This window comes from Macrobrachium rosenbergii, chromosome 2 (genome assembly GCF_040412425.1).
Source record: "Macrobrachium rosenbergii isolate ZJJX-2024 chromosome 2, ASM4041242v1, whole genome shotgun sequence".
NCBI classification, from domain to species: domain Eukaryota; kingdom Metazoa; phylum Arthropoda; class Malacostraca; order Decapoda; family Palaemonidae; genus Macrobrachium; species Macrobrachium rosenbergii.
The window spans coordinates 71,551,506-71,568,242 of record NC_089742.1 but is presented as its reverse complement, the minus strand read 5'-3'; the positions used below and the strand labels follow the sequence as shown (position 1 = coordinate 71,568,242).

At 40.8% G+C, this 16,737-nt stretch overlaps 1 long non-coding RNA gene across 1 annotated transcript in view; it reads right to left on the bottom strand.

The window, feature by feature from the left end:
• Window positions 1–3,616: 3,616 nt before the first annotated feature.
• The window catches only part of LOC136848442 (uncharacterized), a 14,035-nt gene continuing 914 nt past the window's right edge, over window positions 3,617–16,737 (bottom strand). Inside the window, exons 2-3 of the long non-coding RNA XR_010856021.1 lie at window positions 4,177–4,370; window positions 3,617–3,866 (exon numbers count right to left, since the gene is read on the bottom strand). This is a non-coding gene — a long non-coding RNA (uncharacterized lncRNA). The remainder of the gene's footprint in view (window positions 3,867–4,176; window positions 4,371–16,737) is intronic.

Here is a 16,737-nt window from a genome sequence, read left to right as displayed (position 1 = left end):
TTTGATTCCAGTATAAGTTTTTACAATCCGCCCCCCAACTCATTCTAAAAGTTTTTCGCGTAAAAAAAAGCCAATGGTGTCTTGCGACCCCAACTTACGGAAGTTAATCATCATATGCAGTGACTGTTTGTGACTATGATGTTTCTGATCCCTCTTAGGACATGAGGTCTTGACATCTCTGCAGTTAGGGAACAAGTTTAAGGTCATTTAAGCGTGCTGGCTTCGCTGAGGTTTCACTGAGATTATAACGGTTTACCATATATATATATATATATATATATATATATATATATATATATATATATATATATATATATATATATATATATATATATATATATATATATTTATATATATTATATATATATATAATATTTTTGTATTGAAGCTGTCTAAATTTATGCAGAAACTTATATACTTCCATATCTCTCTCTCTCTCTCTCTCTCTTGTCTGCATATTCGACAGCCGGCTTCTAAAGGGAAACAACGAGCAAAGATTTAAATTTCACTGACACTGCGGAGAATAACCAAAGGAATTCTACTACGACTCACTCCAAATCTTTCTTTCGTAAGAACTAAATGTGCATGATATTTTTTAGACAATGCCTTCAAAATCAATGAATACTCTTACATTTGTATTAGCACTCTAATCTATATAATTTCTTAATGCTTTTCTTCAACAAATAAACTATGAATATAATCAATGACATAAAAGTGTTAAGAAACCGCAAATTTACGCCAAAGCCACATAATCCATTAAGAAACATCCTATGTCCCATACCAACAACAACAACAAAAACAACATGTGATACACAAAAGGCATCATCTCATCTCCAAAAGTTAATAAGTTACATTCTTATCGACCCCAGAATTTAACCACTTGTTGCCAGGGACGATGCCCATCTTGGGCAAAATATTCGCCAAAATCCGCATATATCTTTTCTCGAAATCCTCCTAACAAACAGACAAGCAAACCCGACAAAAATCACAACCTCGTAGGAGGTAAAAACATACAACGTTGTTCTGTTAAAAATAATCGGACAGTTGTTGCTCGTTGTTTCGCTTAGAAGTTAGAGAGAGAGAGAGAGAGAGAGAGAGAGAGAACATATTGCATATTGCTGTTTGTAGTTTCACAAAAAAAAAAACAAAAAAAAAAACACGCGATTTGTTTTTCGACTGTGAACTAATTGCCAACAGAGCGTGAAATGATTCTTAAGAGTATCGTCTTCCAGTAAGTGTTGCAATTCGCATGTTATCATCCTGTGTACAAAAGTGCTTTTATTTTTCAGCCTGAAACTGGGCACAAGACAAGCATTATTTGTTTTCTAATTCACCGATGAGTCTTTCATCTGCAGGAGATAAACTGTGAAATTCTCCTTGAGACTTAAACCCTAACTGAATATTTCTCAACTGAAATAACGTAGTAAGGAAAAAGTACTATTTGATTAGATTCACAGAATGTTTTTCCGCAAGAAATAAAGCAGAAGAAAAAGGCTTTGCTTAAGTCGCCAGGTGAGAGAGAAACAGTATCTTGATTTCATACGCTTTGCTTCTCTTCTTCCTCTTTAATCATTCGCGGTTCCCAAGACGATGGCGATTATGGACTCTGAATCTTTTCTCTTTCTAGCATTCTGCAATCATTCTGACTCTTGGTGTCCCTCCAACATTTATGTCGTTTCCGCCACACGTTCCCTGTGAGTGTGGCGGCGTAGTACCAGTGGCGCTCTTTAGGTAATTCTTGGTAAACGCCTTTACCAAATGCCAAGACTGCCCGATTATTTCGTAAAAACAAAAAAAAAGTGTTACGGAATACGAGTCATTTCAGGGCGGCGACACTTTTTTTTAGTTCATGGCCACGTAAAATAAGTCTAATCCTTCGGACCAGCCCTAGGAGAGCTGTTAATCAGCTCAGTGGTCTGGTAAAACTAAGGTGTACTTAACTTAAATTCAAATTGTAAGTCTTTGTCTTCAAGAAAACAACTACGACGTCGTTTTCCTTTTGACTTTCAGATGGAAACGTTACATTTTCGTTGCTTGACTGCTGATAACCATTTACCTGTTTTTCCCCCCAGAAACATACAAACAAAGGTATAAGGCCCTCAGGGTCCTCAGCTGATGATTCCTTTAATTATAATATGATCAGGTACTCTACATTTTAAATAGTATAACGCAGTCGGATATTTTACGCTGAATGGTCATGCCGTACACATAGTCAACGTTCTTTGGGCAATTTGGTCCTTGTCTCAGAGAGAGAGAGAGAGAGAGAGAGAGAGAGAGAGAGAGAGAGAGAGAGAGAGAGAGAGAGAGAGAGAGAGAGAGAGATCGTCTATAAACAAAAGAAGAAAAACTGAATGGGAGAAAGAAATAAAGATACATGCAAAAAAATGTACTAGAGTCCTAGTAGGTGGTTAGAAGAGTAACCGTTGAAAAGGCGTGAATTCCAGAGAGAAAAAATGCTCTTTTGCTCCCTTTCTCATACTTAGGTGATGAGAAGAGAACCTATTAAAATGCATAAAACGGCATAAAATGAAGAATTTTCAAAGCGGAAAAAAATTTCTTTTGTCAGTCTATTCAACTAATCTCTCTTTTACCACGAGCGCAATACATGCATAGGCGAGTAGAGTGCACGCTTAGGGCAAAAGCGATTCTCCATCCTGGTGCTAAATCCTGTTGGACTGATGCACAGAGGGACGTTACATAATAGGCTTCGAGTGCGCCGCACTCTACAGGGTCAAAGTGGCTCTTGCTAGACACCTCTCTCTTTCTCTGTCCTATCCTTGGACGGCCAGACCTCTGAAGTTCGCGTGATGAAGAGTAATGCCGTATTTACGCTCTTGTTCGGTGCAGTTTTGTTATGTAGTTGTTTTTCACTCTACTCATTTGTTTCACGCTTAAGATTATTCGGCGTCATTAGTTTCTCCGTCATATTCCTCAGCATATATCAGGGACTGCTTAGTGTATAAGCAAAAGTAGTCATATTATTTGTTTGCCTAAGTCAGCATGTTTGCAAACCACCACTATACATATCCTATAATCATGCGAGAGTATACTTCCATAGTGATTTAAAAATAGAAAAGCGTGCACGCACTCTCTTGAGCACACTTAACATAAAGACACGAAGTTCCACTAGACCTTCGATTCAAAGAAACTTGATCTGAATGACATCTGACTACTCTTGCGTCCCATCACATAATCTTGCTCCGCTGCCTACTCTTGAAGTGACACATAACACAACATGTTTTGTTTATGCTCTAACTCTCCTTATCACGAATGAAAAACTTGTTGTGAAACCTGGGACGCCATACTGAAGTCTTACTATAACAAGAGTACTAGTTTTAAATTTCTCTCTGCCTTCATTCAGCCTGTCGTGCTCACACGCGCACCAACACACACACACAATATATATAATCTCACAAACTGGGGGTCCTTGGAGGAAGGATGGGGTTTACTTTAATTTAGATACTGCAAGTTGGGCCAAAGGAGAACACCAGTCTGTAAACAAAATGCAGGGAGAAGGTTCTTCACTTACCTTACTTTACCCATTTAGATCAAATATTGGAAGCTTGTCATGGAAAATGAGGGAGTAATTTACGTTACAATGAATTTATTTACACATGAAGCAATGAAATGACGCTGGGAATTGAAGAGCTAGCAAACAACAAAAGTAAGAATGATACAAGAATCAAATTCACAAGGACGTCAATAGTACGTCGTTGACTGGACATCGTAATAAGGCGTGAATTAACCTGCTGAGGGGGCTTTCTTGCAACGGGCAACTAACTTGACTTTCTTGGATTTTCTATACGGCAGTACTCCAGGGGACTTAATTTACAAGGCTTGGTTGACTGTGGCGCGAAGCAGGATTCCTGGAATAAAGAGCCAGGCTTAGTAATCGCATGAACTGGAGAGTTATCACATGAAACCTATGCACTAGGGAGAGTTTAATCACTTGAGTGCTTAATTTAAGTAGCCCTTACTTAACACTATGGAGGAAGTAGTCTACTTCTGATCACTGAAACTTGTATTGGCCTGGGGAGAGAGAGCATGGGCTGTGTCGTGAATCTCAAAACATGGGGGAGCTTGAAGGAGAATGGAAAAGTTGAAAATTAGGAATTGGGGAGAAATTTTTGAGGAGAGAAAGAATTGTACTGGCAATAGAATGCTACTCAGACATACCTGATGCTGTTGCACGAGCTTTTTGCAAGACAAACTGGATCACTGGTGCTTGTCCACTACCACACAAAGGAAAGAGAGAAGGTTTTTAACGTCCTATCGTGTGGGGTTTTGAGTGCGTCTCTGCTGTGTCTCGCCTTGCCTCTTGGTTCGAAAACATCTTCGAGTGTGTTCATTCGTGTGCAAACAGGTCACATCTGAAAGCAAGTCTTAAGCCAGTAAAAGGGGTCACAGGGAAAGAGGCCTTATAACTAAGTCCCTAAGGCTGAAGGTAGTAGCCCCCCTCGGAAAGGCTTTCGCCTTTTATGCTTAATGAACTTCCTTATCTCTCTTCTACCCTAACGAAGAAAATGCATCGACTGATCACATGACTGAGGGAGTGAGGGGGAGAAAGCTAAGGTGTGTCACTGTCCTTTACCCCAGGTCAGGCGATGTGGGGGGGAAGGGGGAAGGGAATCTGCCCCTACATACAGTCAAAACCAGAGGCCTAACGTCTCTCCTGCCATTAAATCCTAGCCTATCCGTTAACTGAGAAGCTCTTTTATTTAAAAATCAATATATTATCTGGCTGGCTAAGAGGGAGGAATGAAAATACGTGAAAGGTCCCCCCTTTGGAAAGGCATTCACAGCCATTTGGGCATGAAGGTCTTGGCTATGTGAGCTATTCGTCCCGACTAGTCAGCTAGTGTCCCTACATGAATTGTGCTTTTGCACTGCAATAGCTAAATGGACCTACCTAACTGCTAAGAGGGGTACTGTACAACAGGCTTACCCTATCTAAAGGTATATACACTTCTACTAACTGTCTCTAATGACAGGAGAAATCTACTCCTAGGCAAATGCACATAGTAAATATTTAACCTAACCTACTATCCTAAGACTGGCACTGGCACTGAATGGCTGGCAATGACTAATGGCATGCAATGAATTATGAGTAACCTGAAGGGTAAAATGCAATTTACAGATGTCTGGAATGGTTTTGAAGGGGTTAATCACTAATGTTACAGATGCCTAAGGGGTTAGATCTGCACGGGCAGGCTACCTTCTCTGGGCAGGTGCCAGAATCAATCTGAGATGGGAGCGGCACTGTGCCAACTGGGCATGAGTGCCAAGGAGAGCTCGTGGCTCTGATTTGTTAACAGGATCTCTTCCGCCCCTTCTTCTTCTTCAGGGGCCTCCAAGGTCTGGCTAGGCCATTCCTAGGTGGTGATGAGGGTACCAACGTTGGAGAAAGGCCAGGAGCACCGTCAGGGGCAGCCTCAGTAGCTATGGGCTGGTCTCCTACTTCAGCTGCTGTGACAACCTCCTACTTTGGCTGCTGTGACAACCATCATGGGAGTAGAACCAGCATCTGCATCCTGGCTGGACAGTTCCTGGTTGACCAGAAAAGAGGTAATGTCCAGGCCAGCCAGAGGGTCATCCTTGGCAGGTGGAAGAGAGTGGGAAGAAGAAACGTCAGGGGTTGGAGGCTCATGATCGGCGATGACCATATCTGTGAGGTTAGGTGGATCTCCCGTAGGAGGATCCGTGTCAGGTTCTGGATCTGGCACTGGCACTAACTCAGGGCCAGGCACGGGGATTAAGGTTGGTATGGAGATTCCAGCCGGGATGGGCGGAGCTTGGTACTGACCAGTGCTTGCAAGTGGCACTGGCAGTGAATTGGATTTAGACGAGGTTGAAGAGGGACCCGGGGGTCCAAAACCCCTCGGTGTACCTGGAGTGATAGGCGACAGAGATTTCTGTCTTGGGGAGAGGGCCGAGCCTCTTGGGTTGGTTGTGGAAATGGTGGCCGCTGTGGCTAGCTTGCTGGGGCACTTTAACCATCTTTCGGAGTGCCCTCTTATGTTGCAGGTCCTGCAGCAGTATTTGGTAGTATCCCTTCGTGGTGAGGGAGGAGTTTTTTGGTGGCCATCCGGTTGTGAGATTCGCGGACTAGGCCTGGAATGGTTTAGATGTTGGTGGATCCGGTACAGAACGTTGGGGTGACGGTGGCACAGCTGTCACAGAGGCTGTGTCCTGCTCAGGAAGTTTTGTCATGGCCTCACTGGCGGAGGCAGTCAGGCAACAGTGGCGTGGGTGTGGGACATCCCCAGTGGATGTCTTATCCTTGCAGGAATTCCACTCTGTGCCGAATACGTTTCACCACTCCAAGGTGGTGAGGTTGGGTGCTCCAAGGGGTGATCACCCTGAGTTCAACTGTGGGGACAGTCAAGGATTGCTCATCTACCCAGGTTAGCGTCCATCTGGTTTGCTTGTCTACAGTGGCACTGGCTGGCATTTTGGCCAGATCAATCAGGCTAATATCCTAGCCAGTGTCTGCAGTAGTTGGTAGATGCGCTGGTGGGCTAGAGCCATCCAGAGGGACCACTGAGATGGACTGAGTCCAGACCCGCTCAGGGTGAGACCTCTCTGGTGGCACAGCCAGGGAGGAGGTGGCACTAATCAGGTTGATATGTCTGGGATAGGGCACATGTTTCGAGCAGGCAGGATACCCAGACGGAGAGTGCCCTGGAGCTCCATAGTCTCGGCAGGGTCCCTTGGGATGGGATGTCTCCCGGCAGTGACGGTCTGCTGGGAAGGTGGTGTGGAGGTAGAAGGAGAGGAGGAGTGGCAGTTATTGGTAGGCTGCCGTTGGTTGTTGCCTTGGTGGTTGTCTGCCTTGTAGCGGCACTTGGCTTCGGCATGGCCATACCTCTTGCAGATGGTGCAAGTAGGTTTGCTAGGTGGTCCGTTCCATGGGCGTGCTGAACCTGAGAGGTATCTGGGTGGCACTACACAGCGTTGAAATGTGCTGTGGGAGACATTAAACATTTCCCAGACATCAGCCAAGCGGCAGGCTTCCCTGGGAGTGGGTGGCTGCTTATCACTGAGATACACAGCCAGAGGCCCAGGCACACACTGGAAAAGATCTCCCAGCATGGTCCTATTGAATAGGTCCTCGAAAGTTGTGCATTTCAGGGAGTCGACCCAGCGGGTCCAAGCCTGAGTCTTGTGACAGGCCCATTCTGTCCAGGACCAGCTGTCTTCCTTGGCCAGACCTCGGAACCATTGTCTCCACTTCTCAGGGATTACTTTGTTATGCCTTGGCTACTACCTCACGGACTGCGGCCATGTCTCTTCGTTGATTGTGCTTCCAGCGAGCAGAGGGCTGCCTTTCCTTCACCTTCCAGGTGTTTGGTCAGCACTAAGGCCCTCTCAGCCTCAGTGGTGTTGAAATTATCGAAGAGCACCTCGACCTCTTCCAGCCATGCTTCCGGCTCTTCCTCAGTCCACTTGGGGTATAGAGAATTAAGGCTTGAGAGAGGAGCACTTGGTGCAGCAGGTATGGGGCTGGAGGGTTGTTGGGCCACTATTGCTTTGGCACTTTCCTTCTTGGCCCTCTCATTGAATAATGAGTACTTGCTTTTTGAGGGCCACTCGTGCTGTCTTCCTTCTTCTTCTTCTTCTCCAGCACGCCTCAGTTGATAAATCTTTTGTAATTAAATCACTGTCCGTGCACTCCATGGCATACCACTGGGTTGACTGGGCTGTTCCTGGAGGAAATTTATAGGAGCTGAAGCACCTAATAGAAGACACAGAAGTATGCAAGATTATTCCTGAAGGGTTGTCCTTATGGGTAGAGACTCTGGTTAATGGGGGTTTTCCTGAAGGAGCTAAGGTCCTGCGGGCGGAGACACTGGTTGTATGGCACTCTGCTTTATAAATTTTGGGTTTGGTGGCACTATGGTGCTGATGTGTATATGAGGAGTAAGAAAGGAATAAAAGTGGGTTTGAATCTTCAGAAAAGATCAAAGGTTGGTTAAACAAAAGAAAATTCTTTGTATTTAGGGGTTTTTATGATTTTGGGTTGGTTTTCCAATACTCAGTGGATAAATTTTTGCATGCCACTTGTTATGAGGAAAAGGACAGGTATGCAAGAAAATAAAATCTGTCTCGCGCACTGTGTATATGATAAAGGAATCTGAGAATCTTAAAAGTGCAGTGTAACAAAAGGTATTTAGCTTTATGTTTTCCAATACTCGTGGGTTATGCAAAATTTTGAGGAAAAAGTCACTTTACCTTGTGTTTAAGAGAAAATAAATTATGTTTAAGAGAAAATTACGTTTTGCGAAGTTAAGGTCTCTTTCCCTTACAAAATGAATTCGTGGAAACTACGTAAGGTTACTAATGCGTTCTCGCCCTGACAAGTCGTAAACTGTTTCAAAAGGCTTCAAGTCTTTGTGAAGGTTTTACGTTAAGGTTGAAAAGTGATGAAACTTCACTCAACGTGAACGAAAGATGTGGGATTGAGTCGCATGTGGGAGAAAACAGCTGATCGTGGGTTGAATTGCTTTGTCACATGAACAGAGAATGGGAAGTGTTGGAGAGAAAAAGGATACAGAACAACAAAACTCTATTTTCTTCGCTAAATGCGGGTTTTGAAAGCAAAATTGAATTGTTTAACTTTAAACTCCAGCAATGTCTTTACTTTACTGAATATACGCTGGGAGGGTTGTTAAATAACTACGCTTGGAATGTTGTTGTTACTACACTGGAAACCGTTTGCGCATGTGCCAACTTGAAGAGAACGCCTGCTTACTCGCTCGGCGTCAGGATGCCAGAGACCCCTACACGTGGTTTAACCAATGTCAATTCAAAGTCCTATATCACAGACAGAGAAATTGTACACTTTCTCTGCCGTAACTGTTCTTGAATAAAACTCCTAGCTAACTTTTCACGGCTAACACATGTGATAATTCCCTAGTAAACACTTCCTGACTCCTATAATCATTCATCTGGCAACACAACTGCTCCCTACACTCGAAAGTTTGCAGTGGTGAAAGGTTTGCAGGCTGCCGCTCTGCCTCACTAACTTAAAACCTATGCGCTTTCGCCAGTGTTATGAAGAAATTCTAACAAAAGACTTGTTGAGTTTTTGCTCTCTCTTAAAAAAATATCACTTTCCTAGTTATCTCTACGTATCCCTAATGACTTAATGATAACAACCTTACCTTATGTTCTGCTTCAGTCAACCTTATGCCTTTGTGAAATAATGGAATTAAATGAATTAATTCTGTCCGGGTTCATTCGTCTCTAGTCTTAGCAAATAGCAGGGCTAATTTATCGCTATTAGACTAGATCCTGGCGAGATCGACACTCTTACAATCTGAGGGTCCTTGGAGGAAGGAAGGGGTTTACTTTAATTTAGATACTGCAAGTTGCGCCAAAGAAGAACACCAGTCTGTAAACAAAATGCAAGGAGGAGGTTTTTCACTTATCTTATTTTACCCAACTGGATCAAATATTGGAAGGTCGCCATTGGAAATGAGGGAGTAATTTATGTTGCGATTTTATTTACAAATGAAGCAATGAAATGATGCTGGGAATTGAAGAGCCAGCAAACAACAAAAGTAAGAATGATGCAAGAATCAAATTCACAAGAACGTAAATAGCATGTCGTTAACTGGACATCGTAATAAAGCGTCAATCAACCTGCTGAGGGGGCTTTCTTGCAACGGGCCACTAACTAGACTTTCTTGGATTTTCTATACGGCAGTATTCCAGGGGACTTAATTTACAAGGCTTTGTTGACTGAGGCACGAAGCAGGATTCCTGGAACAAAGAGCCAGGTTTAGTAATCGCATGAACTGGAAAGTTATCACATGAAACCTATGCACTAGGGAGAGTTTAATCACTTGAGTGCTTAATTTAAGTAGCCCTTATTTAACACTATGGAGGATGTAGTCTAATTGATCACTGAAACTTGTATTGGCACTGGGGAGAGAGAGCATGGGCTGTGTCGTCAATCTCAAAACAAGGAGGAGCTTGAAGGAAAGTGGAAAAGTTGAAAATTAGGAATTGGGGAGAAATTTACGGTGAGAGAAAGAACTGTACTGGCAATAGACCGCTACTCAGACATACCTGATGCTGTTGCATGAGCTCTTTGCAAGACAAACTGGGTCACTGGTGCTTGTCCACTACCACACAAAGGAAAGACAGGAGAAGGTTTTTTACGTCCTCTCGTGTGGGGGCTTTGATCGCGTCTCTGCTGTGTCTCGCCTTGCCTCTTGGTTCGAAAACATCTTCAAGTGTGGTTGTTCATGAGTAAGCATGTCACATCTGAAAGCAAGTCTTAAGCCAGTAAAAGGATCACAAGGAAAGAGGCCTTATAACCAAGTCCCTAAGGCTGAAAGTAGTAGTCCCCCCGCCCTCGGAAAGGCATTCGCCTTTTATGCTTAACGAACTTCCTAGTCTCTTTTCTACCCTAATGAAGGAAATGCATCGACTGATCATGTGATTGAGGGGGGTGAGGGGAAGAAAACTAAGGTGTCATTGTCCTTTACCCCAGGTCAGGTGATGTGGGGGGAGGGGGCAGGGAAGGGAATCTGCCCCCACAGTCAAAACAAGAGGCCAAACGTCTCTCCCGCCATTAAATCCTAGCCTACCCGTTAACTGAGAAGCTCTTTTATTTAAAAAATTGATACATTATCTGGCTGGCTAAGAGGGAGGAATGAAAATACGTGAAAATATATATATATATATATATATATATGTGTATATATATAATGTGTGTATTAAGTTTGCCATTTACCCTAACAGGGGGTGGCTCCCACTGAAAAACAAAAAGACAACAATCGCTGCCACATTCACACTTCAGCTGGCTGTTGAATAGTGACTGAACTGCTTCAGGCATCTGTACAGGTGCACATATGTGTGTACATGTATATCTCCTGAATGTTCAAACACTAACACAAAAAGACAGGTGACAGAGACTCCAAGAGACAAGAGTGAATGAGGTTGGGGACAATTTTTAAACGTGAACACATCCTTAGAGTACCAGATCTCAAAAAAAGTTTTTTATTATGCAAATTACAAAGAGAAAGACAATGAAGAAAATCCTTGCTTTTTAGAGTTACATCGTATAAACAGACTATCTTCAATTATTGCTGCGACTAATGCTGTCGCAGTTGAAAATATTATACATTATCCGATACACAACCATCCATGTTTTGAAAATAAAAGATGGAAGGAAAAAAATTATGTAATTTTCAGGAAATTGATCTTTCCTGCAATTTCTCAGAAGCAGAACTTTCAAGAAAGCATGCCAAAGATTTGAAAGAATGCAAATACTTGAAATGCCTACATGCATATAACATATAACGAAATCAAAGGAAAATTTTCAAAGAAAACCTTACTTTTAATATCATTGAAAACGAAAAACTGCATTATTATTGAGTTTTACATAAAAAACCTTCAAAATGATTATTGAATGCTAAGCCGGGAAATAATTTCTGATGAATATATTTTAGCTGAACTCGAACGTATAAGCCGGAACCGTCAGAAATTTCAGCAAAAACCTTATTGAAAATCACTGAAAACTTATTGCTATTGTACAGGGGGATGATAGATTATAGTACTTACTCTGTACTGCAATTATAAAAAAATATTTTGAATAATAATTTAGGCTGGAGAGAAAAAAATACTGATACATACTTCTAGTAAAGAACAGAGCCAAAACCACTGAGAAGAAAACCATATACAGTAGAGTCAATAACGTAGAGTGGCGATCTTCCTCCTGAGCGTGTGACCTCAGGAGGCCACATCAAAACACAGCCAAAAAAAAAAAAAAAAAAAAAAAAAAAAAAAAAACTACTACTACTGTAGTAGGGAAACACTAGGGCACTACATTGCTTTTTACCCTCTTGTACTTTGTTTACACGTAATTTAATCATAAGTGTGTACAATGTATTTGAAAGGCAATTGTTCTGAGGTCCACTGTAGTTGAAGTAAAAAGAATGTTACATTCTAATGTGTGTGTGTGTGTGTGTGTGTGTGTGTGTATGTATATATATATATATATATATATATATATATATATATATATATATATATATATATATATATATATATATATATATATATATATATATATATATATATATATATATATATATATATAGTTAGTGACCAACCTAGCGCTGCCCGTGTGAAAACTCTGCAGAATGTGGAAAAATGTTCCTGCACCTCCTATTGACTGTGACTGTCACTTTTACCTAGGAATTACTGTGCTGACTGTCCCTTTATCAAAATATTACAGCGCTGACTGTCCCATTTATCCAGGTATTACTACGGTGACTGTCCCTTTTGTCCAGAAATTACTGTACTAACAGTCCCTTTTATCCAAATATGACTTTGCTCACTGTCCCATCTATCCAGATATTACTGTGGTGACTGTCCCTTTTATCCAGGTATGACTGTAGTGACTGTCCCATTTATCCAGTTGTTACTGTGGTGACTGTCCCTTTAATCCAGGTGTTACTGTGCTGAATGTTCCATTGATCCACTTATTACTGTGCTGCTATCCCTTTTACCAATGTACTACTGTGCTGACTGTGCCTTTTATCCAAACATTACTGTGGTGACTGCCCATTTTATCCAGGTATTACTGTGGTGACTGTCCCATTTATCCAGGCATTACTGTTCCATCTGTCCCTTTTATCCAGGCATTACTGTGTTGACTGTCCCTTTTATCTAGGTATTACTGTGCTGACTTTTCATTTTGTCCAGGTATTACAGTGCTGACTGTCCCATTTATCCAGGGATTGCTGCAGTGGCTGTCCTACTTATCCAGGTACTACATTGCTGACTGTCCCTTTTATCCAGGTGGTATTACTAAGGTGACTGTCCTATTTATCCATGTATTACTGTGGTGACTGTCCCTTTTATCCAGGTGGTATTACTGTGGTGACTGTCCCATTTATCCAGGTATTACTGTACTACCTGTCCCTTTTATCCAAGGATTAGGTGGTATTACTAAGGTGACTGTCCTATTTATCCATGTATTACTGTGGTGACTGTCCCTTTTATCCAGGTGGTATTACTGTGGTGACTGTCCCATTTATCCAGGTATTACTGTACTACCTGTCCCTTTTATCCAGTATTACTGTGGTGAATGTCTATTTTATTCAGTTATTACTGTGGTGACTGTCTATTTTATCCAGACATTACTGTGGTGACTGTCCCCGCTGTTATTACTGTGGTGACTCCCTTTCATCCAGGTATTATTTTACCGACTGTCCCTTTTATCCAGGTATTACTGTGGTGTCTGTCCCATTTACCCTCCACTAAAACTAAACATAACCCCCCAACTTAACTGAAACACCCCAACTAAACCTAAGCATACCCCACACTAAACCTAAACACACCCCTCGCCAAACCTAAACACATCCGTTGCTAAACCTACACATATCCCAACTAAACCTAAACACAACCTTGATACACAATTTATTAATCACAAGAAAGAAAAGCATTCTCAATTACATATTTATATGGTAACGAGTATATGAAATTAGGTACGATAAGCCCGTTGAGTTTATTTACCACATACCTTACAAAGAGAAGGGGAAGGGGGAAGGAGAAGGGGAAGGGAAAGGGGATATATATTTGAAACCTACTCTATTACCTAAGTTGGGTCAAATGATGGACCATGTGCCAAATTTTGTATAGATCGATCAAGCGGTTACCACATAAGTAACAAAAGGTAGGGGAAAAGGGGATGTGGGAAAGGGAAGGGGAAGGGGGAACAGGTTTGAAAACTACCCTGTTGTCAAAGTTGGATCAAATGATGGCCACGTGCAAAATTTTGTCTAGACCCGTCAAGCGGTTACCACATAAGTAACAAAGGAAAGGGGGAAATGGATGGGAAGGGGAAGGGAGTACAGGTTTGAGACCTACTATTATCTAAGTTGGGTTAAATGATGGCCACATGAAAAATTTTGTCTATATCGGTCAAGCGGTTACCACAAAAGTTACAAAGGGACTGGAGAATAGAAGGTAGGGGAAGAGGAAGGGGTATGGATTTGAAACCTACTCTATTATCTATGCTGGGTCAACTGATGGCCACGTGCCAAATTTTGTCTAGATCGTTCAAGCAGCTGCCACATAAGTTACAAAGGAAAGGGGGAAGGGGGTGGGGAAGGTGACAGGGAAGGGGGTACATGTTTGAAACCTACCCTACTATTTAAGTTCGGTCAAATGGTGGACATGCGCCAAATTTTGTCTAGATCGGTCGTGCAGTTACCACATACGTTACAAAGGGAAGGTCAAGGGGGTATGGGTTTGAAACCTACCCTATTAGGCTATCTAAGTTGGGTCAAATGATGGCCACCTGCCAAATTTTGTCTGGATTGATCAAGCAGTTACCACGTAAGTTGGAAGGGGAAGGGGAAGGGGAAGGGGGCATGGGTTTGAAACTTACCCTATTATCGCAGTTGGGTCAAATGATGGCCACGTGCCAAGTTTTGTCTAGATAGTTCAAGCGGTTGCCACGTAAGTTACAAAGGGAATGGGGAAGGGGAAGGGAAAGGAGGGACATGTTTGAAACCTACTCTAAGTTGGATCAAATGATGGCCAAGTGCCAAATTTGGTCTAGGATCAATCAAGTGGTTACTGCATAAGTTACAAAGGGAAGGTGGAAAGGGGATGTGAGAAGGGGGTACGGGTTTGAAACCTAGGCTACCCTATTATCTAAGTTAGGTCAAATGATGGCCATGTGCCAAATTTTGTCTAGATAGGTCAAGCGGTTACTGCATAAGTTACAAATGGAAGGTGGAAAGGAGATGAGGGAAGGGGATAGCCACGTGCCAAAATTTGTCTAGATCAGTCAAGTGGTTACCACATACATTACAAAGGGAAGGGCAAAGGGGGGATGAAGAAGGGGAAAGGGAAGGGAGTATGGGCTTGAAACCTACCCTATTATGTAAGTTGGGTCAAATGATGGCCACGTGCCAAATTTTGTCTAGATCATTGCGGTGGTTAGCACGTTAAGTTACAAATGGAAGGGGGATGGGGGAGGGGGTTACAGGTTTGACCTAACCAACTATCTAAGTTGGGTCAAATGATGGTTCCATGCCAGGTTTTGTGTAGATCGGTCATGCGGTTAGGATTTCTATAGCGCACGAACATACAAACATTCGCTTTTATATATATATATATATATATATATATATGTAGATATCAAATACTAGAAAGCCAAATGCAACTTGACTAATAAAATTTATTGCCTTATCAAGCAGCCAATATATCCAATATACATAAATAACTATATATTCTTTTTAAAAAAAAAAAAAAGATTCGAAATTTTTTTATATGACGTCAAGAATTTTGAATTAAAAATCACCTATTTTAATCAGTACAAAAAAAAGATATTGGAAAATCAAATAAAACCTCGTTAAAAAGTTGCCCTGACTGAATGATCAGTAATATATATATATATATATATATATACACACACACACACACATATATATATATATATATATAATATATATATATATATATATATAATATATATATATATATATATACATACACATATATATATATATATATATATATATATATATATATATATATATATATATATATATAAACGATTATATATTCTCCTTTGACGTAAAAAATTAAATGTTGATTTATATCGAACAATAAGTAATCGGTATACGTACAAATAAATATAATTCTAAATATTCCTTGTAACAGTAAAAGCTAAAATGATGATTTATGTTGAGTGATTAGTAATACATATACATACAAATAAATACTTTATATATATATATATATATATATATATATATATATATATATATATATATATATATATATAATGTAACAACTATTGCCTTCATGCATAGGCTAACTATTATTCGTTTAAAATCACATATGTTAATGTAAACAATAGCTTTCACACCTACATACCGCCAAGCATTTAAAATGGCAAACAAGAAATAGCATCGGTGTAAAGGCGCCATCTCATTCGTTTAAAAAGCTACATTTTGTTTATCTTATTTAGCTACCCTGGGTTTTTTTGGGGGGGAGCATTGTTTGGCAAATGCTATGAAAACACTGTTAGCAAAATATGAATTTTTCCAGCCATGCTCAGCGTCTGCAAAACAAACTGATGACAGCCAATGCTAGCAAAGTAATTTCTTTTTTATTTTAAGGCCTTGGAAAGATTGGTTACTTAGAGAGCATTGTTAAATAAGGCTTACCATAAGAATGCAATCATGGCTCATTTAGAATAAAACTGTTCTAAAAAAAAACGACAAACAATAAAATTGCCTGTCGAATCAATTGGCATAGGTCTTGCGACTGCTTGGTCGAACTTTTTTCACTTGGTTTTACCATTCTTAAAAGCTATTTTTCCTTACAATGACGATTCGACAACATTTACCACTGAGAAATCCCTTCTGTATATTCGAAACTAAGTTATATTCAGAAGAACGGGTAAGATATAGCATCCTGCCAAATAAGTATTTTGACGGCGTACATGTAGCCTAGGCTGCCAAACAATTTTATTACTATCACCAAGCTATGAAATATATTTTTCGACGAAAACACACATTAAACCAGGATTTGTTACGCTTATAAAATGTGAAGCAATTTTCACTTCAATCGAATAATAGAGGTTGTTTCCTACTGCCTGTTTACGTTGTCCCGAAATACTCTCACCAAGAGTGACATTTCGAAATTTCGTTAAGAAACCACGTTCGATAAAATATTTTTTGTTTAACAACCCAAACGCTG